Genomic DNA, 14,738 nt, shown 5'->3' on the forward strand with positions numbered 1-14,738 from the left:
TAATTCAGTTGTATGTATTTGTTTGCAAGGTTTTGTCCTACAGAATAAAAAACATCAATATATCGTATGCGGGCGGGTTTAACTTGCCTGCTTATGGAAATTCATAGGGGAGGGAGGGCAGGTTGTGTAAAACTTAAAGCACTTCCTCTGAGTTATTTTTAATGAAAATAAAGTAGGATCAGCACAAATCGAACAAATGATGAGAAACGACCTGGCAGAAGGTTGTTTTCTCCCTCTGAGGTGATACCGAGGGAGGAGAAGAGGAGCAGAAGGGCCTCCATTCCCCTCCCTTTTCCTGTCTTTGCGTCTTTCCCTCTTTTTCCTCTCCCTCTCTATCATTCTCTCCCTACATCTCCCTCTCTCCCAGCTCTCTCTTTCTCTGCTCCTCTCACCCCCTATTTGTCTTTCTCCCTCCCTTTCCACTGTCTCAAAATATGAAAGGCCTTGTATCTTCCCAGCCGTACGTTTCCCTCCCACCCCCCCGGTAAAAAAAATGCAAGACAAATCACAGTGATGCATTACTTAATTTAATAAATGAAGCTTGAGAAACCCGATCACACAACACACTTGTCTCCATAAAGTAGCACAAGGGGACTGACTGTTGCCAGATGCCGCTGGATGTCTCTGAACAAAGAGGACACACACATGTAATCCCTTTGGGTTTGGGGCGACACTGTCTATTCGATGGGTGCCAACAGAGCTCTCACTCTGTGTGACTGGCTGTGCTTTGACATCACAGGGAGTGGAGGAAAGATACTCCCTCTTTATGAAGAGTAAGATGGAAAATCCATTTACCCAAGCTGACTCATAACCAGAAAAAAAGCTTGTTTTAGCTTTCAAAATGAGTCCATGATGAAACTGCGCTGCATGTATGGAAATGTGGAGGCCTAGACATCTTGAGGGGAAACGAAGTCTGTCACAGCTCTGCAGGGCTCCCAACTTGTTTCAGTGAGGTGGTGAGCTGAGCAAAAGGACATCAGCTGCAACAATTAACAAAGACCCATTTATACTTAAAGGAAAAAGTTGTTTTTCACAGATGTCTGTAATACAGGAGAGTCAAATTGGATATGTTTTATAGTGTAACCTTTTTTTTAACAACCACATGTAGTATATATCTAATTCAAATAAAACAAAGGTTTAAGAGTTCAAATATAATATTTCATTGCCAGGTCAACCAAGTTCCTAGAAACTGTCAAAGTGCAGCTCTGGTAAAACAATACAAGCATGCAATACTTATATTATTAATATTATAAAGAAAACAAGAACATCAGTACAGCTTTCCATCTTCTCAAAAAGTGCAACACTGACGCAAAAAGATGACAATGTACTGAGTAGATTATACCAGAAAAACAGATGTAAGAACAGAGCACACAATACACAACAGTCACCATGATATAACGTCATCTTGACCGTGCTGCACTAAACTGCACTGAGGTTCACTTCCACCTTCTCCACAGGATATTTACCTAACAACCCGTTCTCATTCTAAAGTCGCCAAATACTGCCGCTTGGTCAGTGATTTCCATGTCAGACACTGATGAAAAAAGGCATCCTTTCGTGGCAGTATGATATGCCGCCAGGCAGCATCAGTTTAAAACAACAACGTAATTTAAGGACCTGGAAAGTCCCTAATGTGTGGGCGGGATGGATGGATGGGTCCAATCACACCGGACTTTCACCCAGGAGCTCGGTGTTCACTTCCTGTATGAATGTTGAAGCAATCCATGATGTTTTTTGCTAAACCGAGCTACGTGCTTTTTTTGCACAAATAAAATAAATGTTAATACAAGGTGTTTTACCCATGTTATAAGTTATTTATTTTAACAAGTAGAAACTGTACATTTCCTGTGAAAACGGAATTGTATTTTAAAAAGACACAATGCATGTAACAGTTGTAAACGGACATGCCATCCCAGAACGTCAACAACAGATGACCCATGTGTGTCGATATGAATGTCCACTGACCAAATGGTGATATGTGACAAGTTGGGATTTAGAACATATTGAATTTAAAATCGTATACAACATGAACAGATTACAATTAATACTGTACACAAGTTGCACGGCAATTGCTTGCCGTGCGTGCTTGCTTCTAGAAAAACTGGAGACTTTTAGAGCATCCATAAGCTTGATCCTCGTTTCCACCTAGCAGTCGGGTTCAGTTCAGCTCGTCACACATTAGAACGATTATTTTTGTATTTCCATGTCAAAATATGTGGATATTACAAACAGAACCGTTATATTCCCTCCTGTTTTTTCATCACCCCTCTGTTGAGGAACCCAGCACACTGATCGGATACTTAAAGGTGGAGCTAGAAACACTGCAGTCTATCAAGGCAGTGATTGGTCAAGAGATAATTGATACTCTTGTTTGACAAGGAAATATCCATTAATTGCAACAGAGACTGTAAACACTCCACTCTGATCCTATTTTGTTCCACGAATGCTGGCGTGCAATCACGTTTTCGTTGACAATCAGCGAGGTACAGACAACTCTCTGCATCGCCCATTAAGGGGTACATGCCTGCAGTTCGAAGGGATCTATACTGAAAGTGTTCAGTGGAAACGCAACTTTTCTCTAGGCCACAACAACTGAAGTCACTGCTTTCTCAGGAAACTGCCTTGCTCATAAGATCTTCTGGCTTTCTGAGTGGGAAATTTGTCAGGGAAATTACTACAGACAAAAGTCATATTTTATCTGTCTGTAGTTTGGTGCTTGGCAGGTAGTGTACAGATCTGGTTTTCTAAACTTCTTTGGTGGAATCAATAATTGATGAGAGCAATGACAGTGAACCAGAACAGTCAAATGCGTGGGCTAGACAAGCAAAATAATAAGTTAAAAATGCTAAATCACTTGCTAGAACTGAAGAGGTTATGTTTTTGGTTTGGTTTGTCAGCAGGACTTTGGAAAAACCACTGGCCCAATTTTCATGAAACTTGTTGGAAGGGTGTAGCATGGGCTAAGGAATAATCCATTAAATGTTGGAGCAGATCCAAATCACAGGACAGATACATGGATTATTTTTCACTTTCATTAACATTAGGAAATAGGACATTTGGACTTGGTGGAGGTCTGCGCTCTCCGAGAGCCCTTCTAGTTCAGATAATGTTGATGACTATGAGTCACCCCTTTCAAATTACATGTAATGATTTTAGTCATTGTTAATATAAAAAATTTTAAGTGTAGCCTCAAAGAAAGTTTTTCTTACAAATGCTGCATTGGCCCCAGTGTAAGCTTTTTTTTCAGCATTTCTTATTTCATGGTTAAAGGACTTTAAGACTGAATCCAAGGTAACATAACTTGCTCTGTATATGAGAAACCATGTTGTCCTCCTTCACATCGGTTTAGTCAATCAAGTATGTATGCCATGACTGAGAAAGAAAGATCTAACGAAATTCCTTTGTCATGGGTGTGGAAAGACGATTATTTATGGTGTTGTTTTCGCTTATGTATTCCCTTAATTAAAACATATTGGCTTCCAAAAGCAATATAAGAAACAAATTGCTTTGGCATGGCTGTGGCAGTTGGAGGACAGACTCTGCATATTGGCAGAGTAACTGAGATGGGATTTGGAGTCTTTGAAACTACATTTGTGCTTCAGACTATGGTAATGAGGCCTAGCAGAATGATATCACCATCCCCAAATATTTAGTTTGTCATTTTGTGGTAACAGGCCCCTCTGTGTGTGCATGTGTGTAACATCAGTGCAGGGAGCAGCTTTGAAGGGGTGGCTGAGCATCTGGGGATTACTTTTACTCATTACATATCATTTTAGAAGATTACCTGTTTCATAAGGTAATCATTACTGTAGGGTAGCTCACTGGGATAGTGAAACTTTCTGTAATCTCTTTACTTTGGGTTTATTTTGAAATAGTTTGCATTCTTCAGTCTTCACTTTAATGTGCAGGTTATTACTTGTAATGGAACTACTACTAAATTTCATTTTATCTCACATTTAAAATAGCTGTTTTCCTTTAACAAATCACCTCTATTATAATTCTATAAATCTGTTGCAATTTAATTGTGTACAGTATGTGCCTACATGTGTGTGTGGGAGTGCAAGATGTTTCCAATCGGTTAACTGTGACAATTTCAGCTGGGAACAGGAGGAGACCGTGAGACAACCCCTCCTCAAACAACAGCGAGGGGTGGCGATACACTGCGGCGATAATGGCCTCTTTGAAAACAAGAAGGCCCTCCCCTCCTGTATTTTGGAGGGAACATATGTTTGCCTGTCTCTACTTCTGTCAACAGCCTCCACTACAGTGGCAGAGACCAGAGAGAGCTCTGCTCCTCGTGTGCCGAGGGGAGGAGCGCTTCCCTGTCAGGCACGGCTGATATGACGACTCATTTCACAGCAATGCACTGGTGTGGTTTCTCCGTAAACACGGGGTATGAAAAATGCTTTTTGGGAGGCAGAGGTTTGCGGTGAAGACGAATACATGACATAAGCCCTTCCAAAAAAAAAAGAGAGAGAGGGAGAGAGTAAAAAAGCACTATCTAAATTGGTAAAAGTTTCTGCTGGGCAAACCAAACTCTACCCCTCGACCTCTCGCTACCCCCAACTATGAGTCTCACTCCTTCTCTTCTTCAGAGAGTGGATACTGAAACCAGATGTTTTTAACAGATAACAAATGTCAAAGGCAATAGCTGACAGCACACCTGGTACAGTACAGACAGGGTGACTGGCCCAGGTCATGCGAACACTTTGACTTTCCCAACTCTTTTCTGATCATGTTTTTGCAGAACCATTAATCGATTGAAGAGCAATCACACTGTGTGGTTTCATTAATGTGTCATAACACAAGACAGATGTTTGAATGGTTAAAACACAGCACTGATTTATGTGAGTGTGTTTTTTGTAAGTTCTTGGAGCTTTTTTGGTTGTGAGACCTCAAACTTTGCTCTCAAATATTTTAGCCATGCTAGCAAGGGTTGGCAATATCTGTTTGTCGGTCGATCCATTGGTGAAATGTCTTGACGATTGTTGGATGGATTAAGATGAACCTGGTTTAGGGATTCATGCTCCTCACAGTGTGACTCGCAATATCTTTTGGTAATCCCCTAATGCCACCATCAAGTCAAGATTTCAGTTTGTGGAATACTTTGCTTGCATACTGTAACTGATGACATCACCATCAGCCATAGATATACTTGTTTACCACCAACGTATCCACGCTCAGGGATTTGTATGATATCTAACGAAGGAGTGCCCCACAAATGGCATTGTCATGTTTAACGTAAAGTTACTTACCTAACCTTAAGTTACGTGGATTAGGTTTAGGCAAGTTAAGTTATGTAGGTAGGGTTAGGTAGTTAGGCTGATGTTCTGGGATGCCGTGTCAACTTCTGCCTGTCATGTGTATTGTCTGTTATCAAAATACACTTCCGTTTTCACAGGAAAATTAGAATGTGCATACAGTTGTTGTATGTTGTCTTGCTTTATTTCCATCTGATGCCGCCAGGTGCTGTTAAACAATAATGGCGATTGGCTGTGTATCATGCCGTCGTGAAAGGATGGCTTTTTTCATCAGTGTCTGATGCCAGAAGTCATTGACTAAGTGCCGGTTTTCAATGACTTCGGAGTGAGAGCGGGTTGTACAATAACTTCACTTGGTTATTGGAAACTCCTGTATTTCCTGGTGGAAACTCCTGTATTTCTTTGACCGATCCACCACCCCAACCTGCCTCCTTACATGGTCTTTCGCTCTTTATACTACTTCCTTTCTTATTCCTGTTGGGGCATTGGTCATGTGATCACAGTCAGGGTGAAACATAAATGACTAGCTTACAATTACGTGGGTTATATATACGAAATGAAGTGTATTACTTTTCATCGGTATATGTGCAAACAGTGCATGAAAACAGACTGTTACCACTGTTAATGAGTAGCATGCTAACGTACTAAACTAAGATGGTGAACATGGCAAACATTATTCCTTCTAAACACCAGTATTAGCATTACCATTGTGAGTGTGTTAGCATGCTGACGTTAGCATTTAGCTTAAAGCACTTCTGCGTCCAGCCTAACAAATAGTTGATAAAGCCTTTAGCAGCCTGAGAGGAAGCTATGTGAAGTCTGATCAGTGGAAGTCTGGGATTTGAAAAAAATCTGGGGTTGTTAAGGCAGAAATACGCAAGCTTACCAGACCTGTATAGACCGTACCTCCTGCCTGTTTGAGGTCAGCAGCTTGAGGCTACATTAGCTGCTACTAGCATATCACATCTTAATCTTTGGCTTAACTGAAAATGATTGAGGATTGAGTTGTATTGTGGGTAATGTAGGCGCCATTTTTTGACGCAGTGGAAGAATGCATGGAATAAAGTGGTGCAGGGATGAATCTTATAATGTGGAAATGAGTTAGCATTTTAGCACCTCTGGTTTGCTCATCTGAAAGTCAGTGTGTTTTTTGAATGGGTTTGTGGTTAGTTGCCTCAAAATAGGGTGAAAATAGGTGGTTAACACACGTTTAAGACATTTTTGCGTTTTTTTCCCACGATATAAATAAGTAAGTATACCCTGCTTGTAAATTTCAATGCTTTTACATGTCTTAAAAAAGGCGGTTTACAGCCTTGTTGTGGTGTTGATGCTGAAGACATGCAACCATAGTGTAGTTTGTATAGCCTAACGTTAGCTTTTTTACTTTTCGCAAAAGTGGTGTTCATTTGTGAAGATTATCCTGATTTACAAAACACGTGGGTATCATAAACTTTTGACTATCATAGCTTTAATCCAAAAAAATCCAGTGGAAAATCGCATTGGATTTTCATCGAGGGTACTAGGGTGAACCTAACTTCCATGTCGACATACAAAAAAATCCATGCAGCACTCTGTAACAAGAATGATATCTCTGGTTCTGCTTTATTAATTTTTCTTTTTACTATCCATAATAAGTTCAACAAGTGCAATGCTTAATCAGTTCTCTTTTAATGTATTTCACAGAAAGACAAAAAGAAAAGATCACTAGAGTGCAGCTAAAGTTAAACTTGGATTACAGACATGTGTCCATGCCACTGTCACATAAGAATAAGGCATAAGTAATATCACACTATAAATTTCCCATGTCTGTATTGACAGCTTTAAGTGACCCTGAGCTATTATGAGCCATAGCCTATGCTCTGTGGTTCGCCTTTCCTTTAGGTCTGACATCATATGTGCTGTATATAGTAATCCTCCCATACTGATCGGGGCTTGTTTGAGCCAACACAGAGACCAGTAGGGGAGGGTGGTCTGGTCCCCCAGTCTCTGATGATTGATGACGCTTCTTGTGACACTGACAGAGAGGGATCAGCAAAACAACCAACAACTTCTGCATAACTCTGCGTGAGCCAGACGCCAGCCACGCTATTGTGTCATCAACACTGGCGCACACACACTGAGACACCAGTAAACACATCCGCCCACCAACTCACACACACATATTGAGTCACTCAAAGGGATGGGGTTGATTTATTATCGCTGAGACATAGTTTCTCATACATTATAAATGCTGGACATGTTTGCACCCTAATACGCTTCTATAAAAGGATGATTATCCTCTGTTCTGAGTGGATTGGATTACTCCTACACCTGTGCTCCCAAGCTCTCAATTTTGGCTGTCTTCTCGCCAAAATCAGCCTTTAGCCACCTGTTCTGATACCCACAAGGGTTTCTTGGAACCAGGAGCCTGCACTGCAAAAAATATCCATCTACTTTGTGGCCAGCCATCGAGGCATACATTCTAAAAACTACCTTTTAAATGTCTTTTTTAAGGACAATCACAGAAATCCAGTCCTATTTTTATAGTTTTTGTCATAATTCCTGTCAGGAATAATACCATTGTACTTACCAGGACCTGGGAATGCAGATAAGTCACGGAAGTACGAGCGTTCAGAAAATAAGACCAGCTTCAAACAAGCCCCTAGGTTAGCCAAACTGATTAAATAGAGAAAATTAAGGCAAACAGTTAAGTGATTGGTCAAAACGTCAGTTGAAAACATTCAACATAGTTTATATACTATCTATTGTATGTAACGCACATGTGTGCACACAATGTATAATGAGGGATTACGAACAATTATCACTGCTTTACAGCGCAGATCCGAACTTTTAGGCCCTGTCTACACTTACACCAATATAAGTTTTAGGTCACTAAAACAGACATTTTTTTAAAACAACTTTCAAGCCGCAGATTTTTCAAAACTCTGGTCATATTGTATTTGTGTGGACATGTAAAATGGAGCGTTTTGGAAACGATGACATCATCTACTCAATTTGTACATGCCCATTTTTGCTTTTTGTAAGGAGCATGCGCCAGAAACAAAAGCAGCACGAATGACTTCTTTACATTTAAACGTAGTATTGCTGCACCACTTCACAGACGAACAAAGGCATCTGCTGCGCCCGGTGTTTTTTGTGTCTGCAGTTTAAAGTCTGCCAGAATCAACGGTTTTAGATCAGCAGATAGTGGGATATTCCAACACATTCTCTCTCTGAACTCGTCACATATCGATGTTTGGTCACGGACTTTCTATGTCCGTATACTTCGTACAAGGTACCCCAGATGCGTTGGTTGTTGACCTTCTGGGACACCTGTTACATGTATGGTCTTCTTAAAAAATACACTTCCATTGTCAAACACACTACATTGATACAAAACTGCAAATTGATGTTTTTTTTTCCTTCAACAACTAACGCACGTGGTTGGGTTTAGGAAAAACGAACACGGTTTGGCTTTACAATCTTACTATACGCTCTCCTTGGTGAAAGTTTCTTGGACCCATCCACCACCTGTCCCACCCACCCCACTCGGATTTTTGCCATCCTAACTTTGTTCTCCTCCCGCCGTGTTTCCCCCTGACGCCGCCAGTCACCTTTTAGCTGCAGTATAACGGCAACCAGCTGCATATCATGCCAATGTTAAAGGCTTGCTTTATTCGTCTGTGTGTGGCGCCGCAAGTCACTGCCCAAGCGCCACTTTTCAATGACGGAGTGAGATGGGGTTGGAAACTTAGGCATGTTCCGAGTATCACTCATATCTTTGAGTGAGCTCCTTTGTATATCAAAGGGGAATCAACAGTGACGAGATTTCCAGTCAGTGTTTTGAAAAAAGGTAAATATAGCCTGTACACTTTACTACCTTTGCGAGGGGAGGGGGGGCACTGCTCAAGACATCTAACGCCAATGAGCGTTTGGAGTCGTTTTTGCGTTGTTGTGTGGATGGAGATGTGGATGGAGATATCTTGTAAAATGAAGGTCTTGATGCCAGAATTTTCTTTAAAAACAGAAGGAAACATATTTTTTACTCACTTTAAGAGTATGGAGTGGATCACTTCCAACACAGAAAAACAATCTGTAAAGGTTATACAAGCACATGCCACTGCCATAGCAGGTATGTTTCAATCATGGTCCCATTTTTTGTGGTACTTTAATCAAGGTGTGATATACTGGAGTTTTAAAATGTTCAAACATACAGAAGTCAGATCCCAGTGCTAAAGATGAATGACTGTTGAATCTGGACTTTTTTTGCAGTGTGTTCACTCATAAATCATCATTTTTCAGTTTCACACCAGCAGCTGCCCGGATGTCTGATTTACAACATTAATGTCCCAAGTCACTTTTATTTTATTGAGTTATCAATTTCTCTACATAAAGAACTCTAACAAACTCCTGTGACAACTCCCAACACATAATAGAGATGACATTTACAGCGCCGGCCATTAACAATATATCTGGTTGCAGTAAGAATGGCTGGTTTTATTGCTCACTGCATATCAAATAATGGCGTCTGTTGGCACATGGATGTGAACAGGACACATCAATATCTCCACAACAGCCCGCGGGCCACATAGGCTGTCCTGTGGTCGCTCCCATTTGGCGCCAGCCACACAGAGCCAGAATTCCTCACTTCATAAAAAATTGTTCAGGCCCATTCACGGTGCCTGGTAATCAATACTACCGGCACAGCTGTTAGACCATAAAATGGCCCCTAATTTGGAGACAGCCCCTTCCTCTTGGCTTCAGTCTGTTGTAAGACGTTAGCTGGCTCACCTAGATGTGGATAAAGATGACAGTGACAGGGCCAGTGGGGTGAAAATGGCGCTAACAAAGCCAGGGGAACAATTTCCCTACTTGCCTTCACTGCAGGCCTGTTTTTATAAAACTCCAATATGTCATTGAGCTTTGTTGCAGAATCCTATCAGGCAGCCATGGTCCTCTAATTCTGCAGAAAACATGTTATAATTTGTTGTTTGGGTGCATTTTACGGCACTGTAAAAACTCATTAGAATACTTATAGATAATGATGTACCCCTGAAGTGAAGACTTTCCCTGGCGAGTGTTTTCTTCTTCACAGAAAGCCCAGCAGTGAAATACTGTACTACAATGCAGCAGTGCAATCTGATACGTTTTAGGCGAGACCTTGAAGTAGGCCAGAACCACATCTATCAGTGACTAAATCTGTCCTTGCATTCTCGGGGAAGACTCTCAAGGATGAGGCAAGTCTTCAAAAGCATCTCCTCCTTTTGATGTAAACTTCTGTGACTGGTAGGGTGCCTCTTCAGCCCCGCCGTCTTTTAATTGATTATGTGAGGCAGAGGGCACCGTATTGTAAATGAGGTGATAGACAAAGACCGCAATGCTCAGTAGCTCTACCCTCTGTTATTTTCCGCCACAGTGGCGGTTAACAGTAAAGAAAATCTTGTTGGTGTCATTCAAGGAAGAGGTCATGGGAACATTCAGTACTGAAAGGAAATAAGAAATAGATACTTGTTATGTTTTATAAAAATATTGGAAAGCTGACTTATTTGCTGGATGCACCAGGATGGAAAATAAAGTTTTTGTCCAAAAAACAGAATGATGAATGTTCTAATTTTTCTGACAAGAAAATATTTGTAATTAGTACAACTGCCTCAATTTCATGGAAGATGTTTCAAATCCTCTGTCAGTCATGTGCGTCGTAGTTTCAGTGTGCATATTCATTACATAGCAGCAGTTAGTGTGTGCACACACATTTAGCATTGTCCTTGGACACTCACAAGCAAAACAAGCAGAAGAGTCTGGACCTGCCTTTTCCCCGGTGGTAAGAGGAACGTTGTTGCTAATAGACTGCAGCGGTGGAAATAAAATAAATCTTTAGACTCCACCCGCAGCTCATGACATTTGACAGTCTTTTATGGTGCAGAGTGAGACATGTTTGGGAGTCGAAAAATTCAATTGTGGCGTATTGATTCCCGGCCGTCTGTCATTATTCCCAGGTTGATTGACAGGAGAAAATTGGTTACGTTAAGTATTTCATATGTTATAGGGGCTGACATTTGTTTGCCTGCTCCCTATGTCAATGTTGTTGGAGAGATCTGTAGCTTTATGAGATAGCATTATACACTGACTGTGGCTTTTGTGTGATGTTCCGGTGTTTTTCCTGACATAATTTAAGATATATTAAAAACCAGCAGAATCTTGAGGTGTTTAATGCCAATATTATTGTCTTCCTCCAGGGGATCATGTATGTGCATAATCGGTGGCAACCGCGTGCATGAGCGCATATGTGCACACAACTGCACACACACACACACACACACACACACACACACACACACACACACACTTCTAAAAATATATTCCCTGCATGCTTTTAGCCATCGAGGATGCCAATGACAGTCAAATGGAGCTATTTTGATTGAACTGTGTCGACACATGAGCATAACACAGAGAACAGTGACCTCATCATGCTGACAGTTGGCTCACCTGGCCCTGTACTGACAGTGGTATTTGATCCACATTAGCACCGACATATCTCTGCTTTTGAATTCATGTCAACCTGGTCGCAGTGCCAGTTGGTTGAGGTTTTATGTTCCTGATCCAGATTCGCTGTCAATCACAGAAATGTATCCAGAAGTTTTAAGATACTCTGTGGTGATCATTTTATCGTCCTCTCTGTGTTATTAGGCACAGCTCTGCTCCCTTTTTCCCTCACTGGAACCACCTCCTCATTTTTAATCTTAATGGGATCGACATTGAACTGAAGTACAGCTTTGTTTGCTGGGAAATAGGCCCAGAATTGATTGGATTATTCAACTTGGTTGTATGGTTTTTCATAAAATCAGATTCTAGGGCTCTATTCAACCAAAGAAAATCTTGGTCAACTGAAATTTTACTTCCTCTTCGAAAAAAATTTGCATGTGATCTATAGATCAACTAAATTGGCTACAGTGCTCTCTACCTAGTAGTGTTACGTGGCCACCAAAGCACTTTTTTACTGTTACAGGGCTTGGCACCAGTAAACTCTGCAAATCTCTGATTGGGCAAGTGAAAAATTAATGTGATATTTAACCTAATGTCATCTGAAAAAAATGAACTATGTATCGAATCCTAGCCTAGTCTCCAGAGCATATGTTTGAATTGTACGTTCTGCAAACCATGGACACATTACTTTTGTGTGGTTTATACATATCTTATCAGCGTTTATAAAGTGGTGTAGTATATGAGCTGACTTTGTCATCAGGGATGGAGGAGACGATGGATGGCGTGATATCTAGGTGAGATGCCTGCCAAGCTGCAGACTGTCGAGACTAACAAACAAAGTTTTTTAGTGACCAGTCGCTGTGTTTACTACAGCTTTTTAGCCCCTAAAAGTGGATGTTTTTTCAACCCCGTCTCATTCCGACGTCATCGAATACCAGCACTTGGGCAGTGACTTCCATGTCAGATGTGTGCAGAAGAAGCTGTCCTTTCATGGTGGCATGATACACAGCTGGGCACTGTCAGTGTGTAATAGCATCTAACAGTGTCGGGGGAAACATGGTTGGACAACAACATAAATTAGGGGTGCGAAAAGTTCAAAAAGGACGGGAGGGAGGATTAGTGGATGGGTCCAAAAACCTGTGACTTTCACCTGGAAGGCCGGTGTTTGCTCCCTGTGTGAATGTAAAGCCAAACCCTGATATCTTTTTCTCAACCTAACCTAAGTGCTTTTGTTGAAGAAAAAAAAAGTCAATTTGCAGTGTTGTACCAACATAGTACACTTATTTTGAAAGAGAGTGTGTGCAAACTGCATACCTTCTGTGAAAACGGAAGTGAATTTTGGAAAGACACAATGCATGTAACATGCAGAAATTGACACGGTGTCCAAGAACATCATCAGCAGACGCACCCAGGCTACTTCCCACGTCATGTGTCGACGTGGAAATCCAAGACCAAGCAGTGATATGTGACAAAGTCAGAGGGAGAATGAAGTGTTTTTTTAGTGACCCATCACTGTTTTTCCCCCCCGGTGAAATACCACAAAAAGCTGTCGTTTTCTTTACTGAGGCACCCCTGCATTCACAACAGTCATACAGTTCCAACAAGGGCTTCATTTCAGATGTTTTGTAATCCTGCCTTGAACTGCGGTGTTTATTTGGAGACTGTACAATAATAAATCTGACACTGAATGTCTTCTGTGTATCTGTTTTTCCAATTGAAAAATCAGAGTTGTAAAATGTTCAACTTTAGGCAAAACGCTGTGCTCGTCACTGTCACTTTTTACCCAACTGTCCAATCGTAGTGAACCACAAAGACCAACCGTAATGTAGGTGCTGAGCAACAACTGACATTTTCAGCTTGAAAAAAAAAAAATGCATTGGTGGACACACCGCCTTGTGGCAGTAACACTATTAATTGTCTGACCAATGAGAATTTGGTTGGACTAGGTGTCACCCAGGTTTCACAGTCTATAATCTCTTTGCATACCTTTTCCTTCTTCCCCTGGTAAGCTTTTGAAGAAAACTTATCAGGGACATTATAACATGCTGAGGACATTCAGAAATAAATCAAACTCATAAGGTCTCAAGACACCTGTCACAGGCAAGTTCAAGAAGCTTCATAGACAGCTGTGGGCAATTCTTTGCAAAAAGTTTTCAAAGGTCTCCCAGGTGATAAATGTACATCAGGTTGATTTATGTGTTTTAAAAAACATCAACTTCTTTCCTCCAGTAGCAAATCACATTAGCAAAGCAAAGCAGACATCACTGTCATGTGCACATTAATTATTTGCACACTGGAGGCTATACGCATGATTAGTCACATGTTAACATTCACATTGGCTGATAATTTTGCCTGCTGGCTAATTATCTGGCTGCAGTAGCAGTGCCAAAAAATAGCAGGTTTCTGAGATGAATTTTCAAGCAGCAACTTGTAGAAAACAGTGAAAGACAAAAACATTGTGTGCACACTTAAATTAACTTTAACGGTCGAACACAGAAGTTTTGACACTACTGTGAAGCCTCTATTTAACATTATCCTGACCTGTTTGCTACTGTAACATTGTGTCTCTGTGTTTTTTTGTACATTTTGAGTCTGAAACACAGACCCACCGTAGACACATGACACCACTCACTGTGCTTGCCCTCTATTGGCTGTTTCAGAGTTAGTCTTTGCTGGTCAACCCTAAAAGCAAATGTTTAGATTTTACTTGTCCATCCCTGATGTTACACTGACAGAAGCACTGTCCATATAGATCTCCAGTCCTGGGTCAACATTAGCTTTTAGCTGGACTGAGCAGTGGTGGGGTCAGTGGATCAATAGCGAGACCATATGTACATGGCCATCGTGCTTTTTTTGTAAAACATGAGTCTCTCCGGAATATATCACTAGTTCTTGTCAAACAAACTTCCTCAGTCTGTAAACTGGATTTTGTGATATGACTTCTCATAAATGTGCCCTAAACTGACACTACTTTGCTGACAAATTTAGAAAATGTACCCTGAAGCGTTGTCTACC

The 14,738-nt window shown here is 41.0% G+C and overlaps 1 long non-coding RNA gene across 1 annotated transcript in view; it reads right to left on the bottom strand.

Moving 5' to 3' along the window:
• Positions 1 to 505: 505 nt before the first annotated feature.
• The window catches only part of LOC125894054 (uncharacterized), a 48,154-nt gene continuing 33,921 nt past the window's right edge, over positions 506 to 14,738 (bottom strand). Inside the window, exon 3 of the long non-coding RNA XR_007449991.1 lies at positions 506 to 980. This is a non-coding gene — a long non-coding RNA (uncharacterized LOC125894054). The remainder of the gene's footprint in view (positions 981 to 14,738) is intronic.

This window comes from Epinephelus fuscoguttatus, linkage group LG9, assembly GCF_011397635.1.
Source record: "Epinephelus fuscoguttatus linkage group LG9, E.fuscoguttatus.final_Chr_v1".
Lineage (NCBI taxonomy): Eukaryota > Metazoa > Chordata > Actinopteri > Perciformes > Serranidae > Epinephelus > Epinephelus fuscoguttatus.